The sequence below is a fragment of the Capricornis sumatraensis genome, chromosome 16 (genome assembly GCF_032405125.1).
Source record: "Capricornis sumatraensis isolate serow.1 chromosome 16, serow.2, whole genome shotgun sequence".
Taxonomy (NCBI): domain Eukaryota; kingdom Metazoa; phylum Chordata; class Mammalia; order Artiodactyla; family Bovidae; genus Capricornis; species Capricornis sumatraensis.
In genome coordinates, this window is record NC_091084.1 from 54,978,492 (window position 1) to 54,987,184 (window position 8,693).

The 8,693-nt window shown below is 46.1% G+C and overlaps 1 pseudogene; it reads right to left on the reverse strand.

The window, feature by feature from the left end:
- Positions 1–304: 304 nt before the first annotated feature.
- LOC138092212 (olfactory receptor 2AT4-like) lies at positions 305–1,269 on the reverse strand (annotated as a pseudogene).
- Positions 1,270–8,693: the final 7,424 nt, after the last annotated feature.

The following is an 8,693-nucleotide window of genomic DNA, read 5'->3' on the forward strand; positions in this document are numbered from 1 at the left end:
TGTCTTAATAACTACTTTGTCTGCATTCCTGTCTTTATTCTTACTTTAGACCTATTATGTTAAAAAAAATCTAATTGATACTTTTAAGAAGATACTTCACATACTGTATCTGACATTCTTATTTCTTTCCACCAAAGGACTGATTTCATTACTTAGCTTTTCATTAATTTTGGAAAGGGAAGCTCCAATAGTGCATTTTTGGTCCTGCTATAAGTCATTCTTTCCTTCAGAAAAATTTTGTTTATGGCATTCTCTCTTCTTAACACACAGGTATCCTGGGTACAGGGTTAACTATATCTAAGGATCAAAAGTCCTCAGAATGCCCTAGGTCTTGAGGACATGATATTTTGGTGATGGCTGCTTTGACATCCTTGCTCCTCAGCGTGTAGATGAGAGGGTTGAGGACAGGTGTGAGAATAGCAAACACCACGTTGCCCATGATGTGGAAGTCAAGAGGCAGGTCAGCCCTGTAGGCCACATAGGCTATGGCAATGGATGAGTAGTAGGTGCCAACCACCAGGAGGTGGGAGCTGCAGGTGGAGAAGGCTTTGGAGCATCCTTCTCGGGAGCCGATGCGAAGCACTGAGGCCAGGATGTGGGCATAGGAGAGAAGCACCTGGAGAAGGGGCAGGAAGGACACCACCATGGCGATGCAGAAGCCCATGAGGGTCTGGGGGCTGGTGTCAGAGCAGGAGGCCTGGACCACAGCTAAGTGGTCACAGAAGCAGTGGTAGATGTGAGCGGTGTTTTCAAAAGCCATGTGGGAGGTCTGCACCACCACCGGGATGGGCAGGAGGAGGGTGGTGGGCCAGGCACTGGCTGCCAGGGCAGCACTGGTCTGCGGGGTCATGAGCGCAGGGTGATGCAGCGGGCGGCAGAGGGCCACACAGCGGTCATAGGCCATGACCACCAGGATGAAGGCTTCAGAGCAGAGAAGCTGTGGAAGAGGCCCATCTGCAGGAAGCAGGCAGGGGAGCTGAGGCAGCGGTCCCCACGCAAGAATAAGGACAGCATCTCGGGGACAGTGGTTGTGGTGAAGAGGATGTCCAGGGCTGAGAGGCTGATCAGGAAGAAGTACATGGGCTTGTGAAGGCTGGGCTCTATCACCACGGCCACAAGGATCAGGGCGTTTCCCAGCAGGATGAGCAGGTAGAAGGACAAGAAGATGAAGAAGATAGGAAGGAAGAAGACGTCCTGTAGAGAGGGGATGCCCACCAGGTAGAAGATGGGTGAAGAGTCTTTTGATCCATTACAGGCTGTGGCATACATGGTGGGAGAGAGCTATATGCCAGGGTGACAGGCTGTCAGAGCATCTGGAAACTAGATAAAACAGAAGTTTGGAAGGAGAATTCTGTATAGTTCACTCTATGATGATTGCAATCCAAATCATTTATGACTGAATTTAGAGGACTGGGGCTATCATTCTTCCATCTTAACCCACAATTTTCTTCTTCCTTCTTCCGTAATGTATTTAGTAAGTACCTACAGTGCACAAGGCTGTGAGAAGGTAAATAAGGCACATACGGGCCCTGCCTTTACAAGGCTTAAATTCTAGTAGAAGGATGGTGGGTTTAAAAGCAAACCACATAGGCATTCCCTGGTGGTCCAGTGGTCAAGACTCTGTACTCCCAATGCAGAGGGCCTGAATTCAATCTTTGGTCAGGGGACTAGATCCCACATACTGCAACGAAGATTCCCTCCGTGGCAACTGAGACCCCGAAGAGCCAAAGAAATAAATAAATATTTTTTAAAAGCCAATCACATGGTTAATTATTAGTTATAGCTATGATAAGTGCCTTGAAAGAGCTTCTGTTCCTTCTCTGCTCCATGTCCCACAGTATCTTTTGAGCATCAGATCTTAGATGATCGCTTAAGATTCCTACGTCATTGCTTCTTCTTTTGCTCTTGTTTCAAGTTCTACTAAGTGACATCACTCTACCACATCACTAGAAAGATCTGATTTTTCCAATATTTTTTGCAGCCTGCTGCTTGCCCAGCTTACTCATTACCCAGGGAAGGGCTCCCCTTTCATATTTCGGGTTCAGAAACTCTGCTGGTTTCTCTCCCTGCCAAGTTCTCTGGGTTCTCTCTCATTCATGTTTCAGTGATGGGATGGACCCATGCCTTCAGAGGGACTGCCCTCTTCCTGATGGAGCCCAAGCTGATGGTGCATCTTCTCCTTTAGGGTCTGTCAACATCCTTCCTCCTGGCTGCCACTGCCCAGCCAGTGTTGTATTTAGTTCTTTGATGCCAACTGTGGTGTGGGCATCAAATATCAGCTCAGAAGACACAAGGAGCTGTCATGAGAGCTAGAAAGGACCCAGAGAACTGAAAACTGTAGCTGCCCAAATAGAAAAACCTCATACCGTAGGTTATTCGTTAAATGTGCACTGGGGTCAATTCAGGGACTGCTGAGGCAATTTTGGTTCATCCCTACTTCAAGATGAGCCTCTAATGAGCAGTCCAGGTAATTTTATGTTTACAACTCTATCACTGCTGTTTGAACGCTATTGATGTCATCAAGCAACTGTCCTTGAAATTCTTAGGAACAACAGCTACTTTCTTTCTTTTCTAAAACAAATGCAAAACAGACTAGCTACAAACACCCCTCATGTCCTGTAATCAGAGACTGTCCGACTGGAACAAAAAGGTTTTTTAAATCTTCAATTCCAACCCATTTCCCCTACCCCACACTTCTTGCCCACCTTTAAAAAATCACTAGTTTGCTCTGTGATGGATTTGGATTGTACAGTCTGGCTTCTAGATTTGGAAGTAGTAACTGGCAACTACTTTGTCTAAAATGAGCACAGGAAGGACAACTGTCCTGTGTGTGTGCTCCTGGAAAGAGAATCTCAGAGGTCACACCCAGGACCTGGCAAGGCACTGACCTGATTGTCTCCATGTTAAAGGGTTCACTCTCAGCTAAGCAGAACCCTGGTCCAACAAGTATGGTCACCAGGTTTTTTCACACCTGAAGGAATGCAGACTGCACTGCCCTGGACATTTCTGCTCTCAGAGAAGCATCTGTTGCTGCTGGTCCTGGGTGAGGCAGAGCAGGGGGTTGGAGGGGCAGAAAGGCAGGGATCTGAAGCCAGAGGGGCCCTAAGGGAGCCATCAAGTCAAGTTCCCTTCCCCCTTGCAGATGGAGAGAGGGATGCTGAGACTCCAGAGGAGAGGTGGCATGTGGTTTTTCACACCAACTGGTGCTGGAGTGTCCAACAGGCAGACTAGGCATATGCTGGGTCATCAGCCAAGCAGGGGCACCAAGAATAATTTTGGAAAGAATTTAACATTTAATCTTTCAAAGCGCAATTCAGCTGGCTATCTTAGGAAATATCTAGAGTTAGCTGGACTTTCTTACACTATTTTAGAGGTTAGGGTTCTCATTTTGTTCTGGATTGCACACTACATCTGAGTGACACAGTCCTGTGCTTAGGATCTTTTGTTGCTGTTCTTAATCACTCAGTCGCGTCTGACTCTTTGCAACCCCGTGGTCTGTAGCCTGCCAGGCTCCTCCGTTCATGGGATTTCCCAGTCTAGAATACTAGAGTGGCTTGCCATTTCCTTCTCTAGGAGATCTTCCTGATCTCGGAATCGAACCTGCATCGCCAGCATTGCAGGCAAATTCTTTACCGCTGAGCCACTAGGACCTAATAGGTACTATTTCCCAGGGTACAGAACTTGCCCCAGCAGGTCCTCCTTGTTGGGATTGTCTAGGAGAATGTTACAGTGCAGGTGGGGACAGGGAAGGATAGAGAATCACCAAGGATCCAACCTGATGCTTTGCTTCACGTGCATCATCTTCTCCCATCATCCAACCCTGCCAGGGAGTAGTTGTTCCCTTCAGCATATGAGAAACTGAGGGTTGGAACAAGACCCTTGTTTAAGGCAATGGTTGGTGAGGGGTAAGAGCACAGGTCATTCTGGAGCCAGCCTGCTGTAGAAGAATCCTGCCTTTAGCAACCAGAAGTCCTGGCTCCTGGACCAGCTCTGCCACTCACTTCTTGTGACTCTGGTGTATGGCTGTTAGCATAACTGATGCCATCTTGGCCCCTTTCAGTGTCTCCTGTCCTTCCACTGACCCTAACCAGGATTGTACTGTACAGTAAACCACTTCTCTGTCATCAAGGGCTTTGTAGTTAACAGATATTGTTTAGTAATGAGGATCATGTGGCCTCTATGCTGTTAGTCCCCAAACAATGCTGAAAATCTTCTGTGATGTACTCCCAGCACTCACGAGACCAGTCATCCATTCATTAATCTTGATTTAGGAAAGCTTATCCTGTCTCCAAGCACTTACCCCCATGCCCTAGATTAACTATAAAATTGTCCCAGTGGCCCCTCCATGGTGCATAGTGCAGCTCTGAATGCTTCCAGATTGTTGTCTGCTTGATCCCGATAAGTTACCCTCTAATAAAACCACCTTGTAAGTTACCCTATAATAAAAAGATCCATTGATCATATGGAGCTGCCTGCCTCATTTTACAGTCTCAGAATGCCTTCTCAATTTGGCGGGTAATTTTCATTCTCTCCATCCTCCAATACTTGGTTTTCTCATCTGTGTAGTGATGGGTTTAGAGGAAAAGAACTCTGAGGGGTTTCTAATCTGATGAACCCTTTCCCAAGCGTCCGCTCTGTGTCTGGCGGAGCGCATGCCACATGGTCCATGACTCAAAGGGAAAGGGCGAGGGTGAGGGCTCTCCCAGCTAGTGAGCACCTGCTGCCCAGCCAGGGGCTTTGTCTGCAGCATGTCCTGAGGGCCTTAGTGGTCAAGTGTGTGCACTATGAGTCAGAAAGGACCAGATTCCCGTCACAGCTTCTAATTGCAGCTTATTTCCTTCATCTGTGACCCCCGGGGTTGCTGAGTCCTGCAGAGAATACTTAAGCAATGCTACACAAGAACCTGGAACAACTATAAACCCCAAGTGGGCTAGTGTCTCCAATGTTACTGCTGCCATCAGCCTTGCTTTCCTATGGAAGCCCTTGACCAGGACGATTTGAATCCCACCTCTGAGCACACAGACTGGACAGGGTATGTGGTCCAAGGCCCTGCAGCCCACATACACACAGCAACCTGGCTCCTGGATGCCTGCCTGTTGTGCACGTCCAGCTAGTTTTCCTGATCCCTGGTCCCAGTTCTATTCCTCCCTCCCACATCCTTGCCCTGTCTCCACACTCTGGTCTTTGCTGAGCTCTGGCATGCCACCCCCAGCTCACTCACCTGCCAAGTCCTGTCTACCTTGATGCCTCTTGTGGTGTCCCCTATGTGTCTTCCAACCTGGCTGGCAGAGAAGAGCCTGGTAGCAGATGGGCTATGGCTAATTAAATCCCTAACTCTCCCTTTTGGCCAGGCCTGCTGGAGTACTATCCGTCGAGGCAGGGCTCCTTTGGGGCACTGAGCCTCCTACTCACCCAGGATTGAGTTCTTTATGTTGGGGTGGGATTTACCTCTGAGATGTTCCGATAATGAGAACAACATTGTTAATAGCCCTCATGGGTTCCAAAACTTTACAACCAATGGGGCAGCTTTTACTGACATTATTCCATTTGGTCCCCAGAACAGCCAAGGGAGACAGGCAGGTCAAGAGGAGGAAATTGAGGTCCAGAGAAGTGAAATGACTTACTGATGCTTATGATAATGTTTAGTATTAAAGTTACATGGCAGACCCAGAACTTCATCCCCAGAACCGTACTCTGCATATGCATCAGGGCAGAGGGTCTAAATAGGGTCCTGGGTTTGAATACCAGTTCTAATGTATTTTAGCTATGGTTGGGAAGATCCCCTAGAGAAGGGATAGGCTACCCACTCCAGTATTCTTGGGCTTCCCTGGTGACTCAGACAGTAAAAATCTGCCTGCAATGTGGGAGACCTGGGTTCAGTCTATGGGTTGGGAAGATCTCCTGGAGGAGGGCATGGCAACCCACCCCAGGATTCCTGCCTGGAGAATCCCCATGGATGGAGGAGCCTGAAGGGCTAATCCACGGGGTCACAAAGAGTCAGACACAACTGAGTGACTAAGCACAGCATGTCACTTTAGGCAAGTTACTTGAACTCTGAGTCTGAGTTTCTCCATCTATAAAATGGAACATAACAATATTACCCATCTCATAGTTTTTGAGAGGATTTAATGAGATAACTTAAATTGAAGAAAGTAGGGGAAACCACTAGACCATTCAGGCATGACCTAAATCAAATCCCTTATGATTATACAGTGGAAGTGAGAAATAGATCTGGCAGACAGAGTGTCTTATAAACTATGGACAAAGGATCATGACATTGTACAGAGGACAGGGATCAAGACCATCTCCAAGGAAAAGAAATGCAAAAAACCAAAATGGCTGTCTAAGGAGGCCTTACAAATAGCTGTGAAAAGAAGAGAAGCAAAAAGCAAAGGAGAAATGGAAAGATAAACCCATTTGAATGCAGAGTTCCAAACAGTAGCAAGGAGAGATATGAAAGCCTTCCTCAGTGATCAGTGCAAAGAAATGGAGGAAAACAATAGAATGGGAAAGACTACAGATCTCTCCAACAAAATTAGAGATACCCAGGGAACATTTCATGCAAAGATGGGCTCAGTTAAGGACAGAAATGGTATAGATCTAACAGAAGCAGAAGATGTTAAGAAGAGGTGGCAAGAATACACAGAAGAACTGTACAAAAAAGATCTTCATGACCAAGATAATCACGATGGTGTGATCACTCACCTAGAGCCAGACATCCTGGAATGTGAAGTCAAGTGGGCCTTAGGAAGCATCACTACGAATAAAGCTAGTGGAGGTGATGGAATTCTGGTTGAGCTATTTCAAATACTAAAAGATGATGCTGTGAAAGTGCTGCATTCAATATGCCAGCAAGTTTGGAAAACTCAGCAGTGGCCACAGGACTGGAAAAGGTCAGTTTTCATTCCAATCCCAAAGAAAGGCAATGCCAAAGAATGCTCAAACTCCTGCACAATTGCACTCATCTCACATGCTAGTAAAGTAATGCTCAAAATTCTCCAAGCCAGGCTTCAACAATATGTGAACCATGAACTTCCAAATGTTCAAGTTGGTTTTAGAAAAGGCAGAGGAACCAGAGATTAAATTGCCAACATCCGCTGGATCATGGAAAAAGCAAGAGAGTTCCAGAGAAACATCTATTTCTGCTTTATTGACTATGCCAAAGCCTTTGACTGTGTGGATCATCACAAACTGTGGAAAATTCTGAAAGAGATGGGAATACCAGACCACCTGACCTGCCTCTAGAGAAATGTGTATGCAGGTCAGGAAGCAAAGTTAGAACTGGACATGGAACAACAGACTGGTTCTAAATAGGAAAAGGAGTACGTCAAGGCTGTATATTGTCACCCTGCTTATTTAACTTATATGCAGAGTACATCATGAGAAACGCTGGGCTGGAGGAAGCACAAGCTGGAATCAAGATTTCTGGGAGAAATATCAATAACCTCAGATATGCAGATGACACCACCCTGGTGGCAGAAAGCGAAGAATTAAAGAGCCTCTTGATGAAAGTGAAAGAAGAGAGTGAAAAAGTTGGCTTAAAGTTCAACGTTTAGAAAACTAAGATCATGGCATCTGGTCCCATCACTTCATGGGAAATAGATGGGGAAACAGTGGAAACAGTGTCAGACTTTATTTTGGGGGGCTCCAAAATCACTGCAGATGGTGACTGCAGCCATGAAATTAAAAGACATTTACTCCTTGGAAGGAAAGTTATGACCAACCTAGATAGTATATTAAAAAGCAGAGACATTACTTTGTCAACTAAGGTCCATCTAGTCAAGGCTATGGTTTTTCCAGTAGTCATGTATGGATGTGAGAGTTGGACTATAAAGAAAGCTGAGCGCTGAAGAATTGATGCTTTTGAACTGTGGTGTTGGAGAAGACTCTTAAAAGTCCCTTGGACTGCAAGGAGATCCAACCAGTCCATCCTAAAAGAAAACAGTCCTAAATATTCATTGGAAGGACTGATGTTGAAAATGAAACTCCAGTACTTTGGCCACCTGATGTGAAAAACTGACTCATCTGAAAAGACTGATGCTGGAAAAGATTGAAGGTGGGAGGAGAAGAGGATGAGGTAGTTGGATGGCATCACCGACTCAATGGACATGAGTTTGAGTAAACTCCAGGAGCCGGTGATGGGCAGGGAGGCCTGGCATGTTGTGGTCCATGGGGTCGCAGAGTCAGACATGACTGAGCAACTGAACTGAACTGAATGAGATAACAGACATAGGGTATTTGGAGTGAAACACGATTATGTGAAAATTACTCCAGGAGTTTTGTTTGCATTTTCTAGCAATACCCAGGGGAGAGGCTGCCTGCATACATTCAGTTTCCCAGGGGACTAGTGATGTTCATCTCCTGCAGGAGAAGATGCACTTTTCATGGGGTCTTAGGGTCTCTAGATGCCTAACAGCTGGCTTTATAGATACTGTACTTCTATAAGATGTCAACAGCTGGCATCAAAGCTTAGACTGCTTAGTACCCAGTAGTTGGTTTGTTCTACTTATAAAGTTACTCTCTTATTCCCTTTCCCCCCAAAAGGAAAGCAATGAGGGTCAGGTTCAGCATGCCTCTATCTTAGGGTATATGCGTGTGAGTTGTTAGCAGCCAGCACTCAGCTCCTAGAGGACAGAACACTGTCTACTCCAGTGTATCCCTTGAACCTCTCAGATTCATTCACTTTTTAAAAA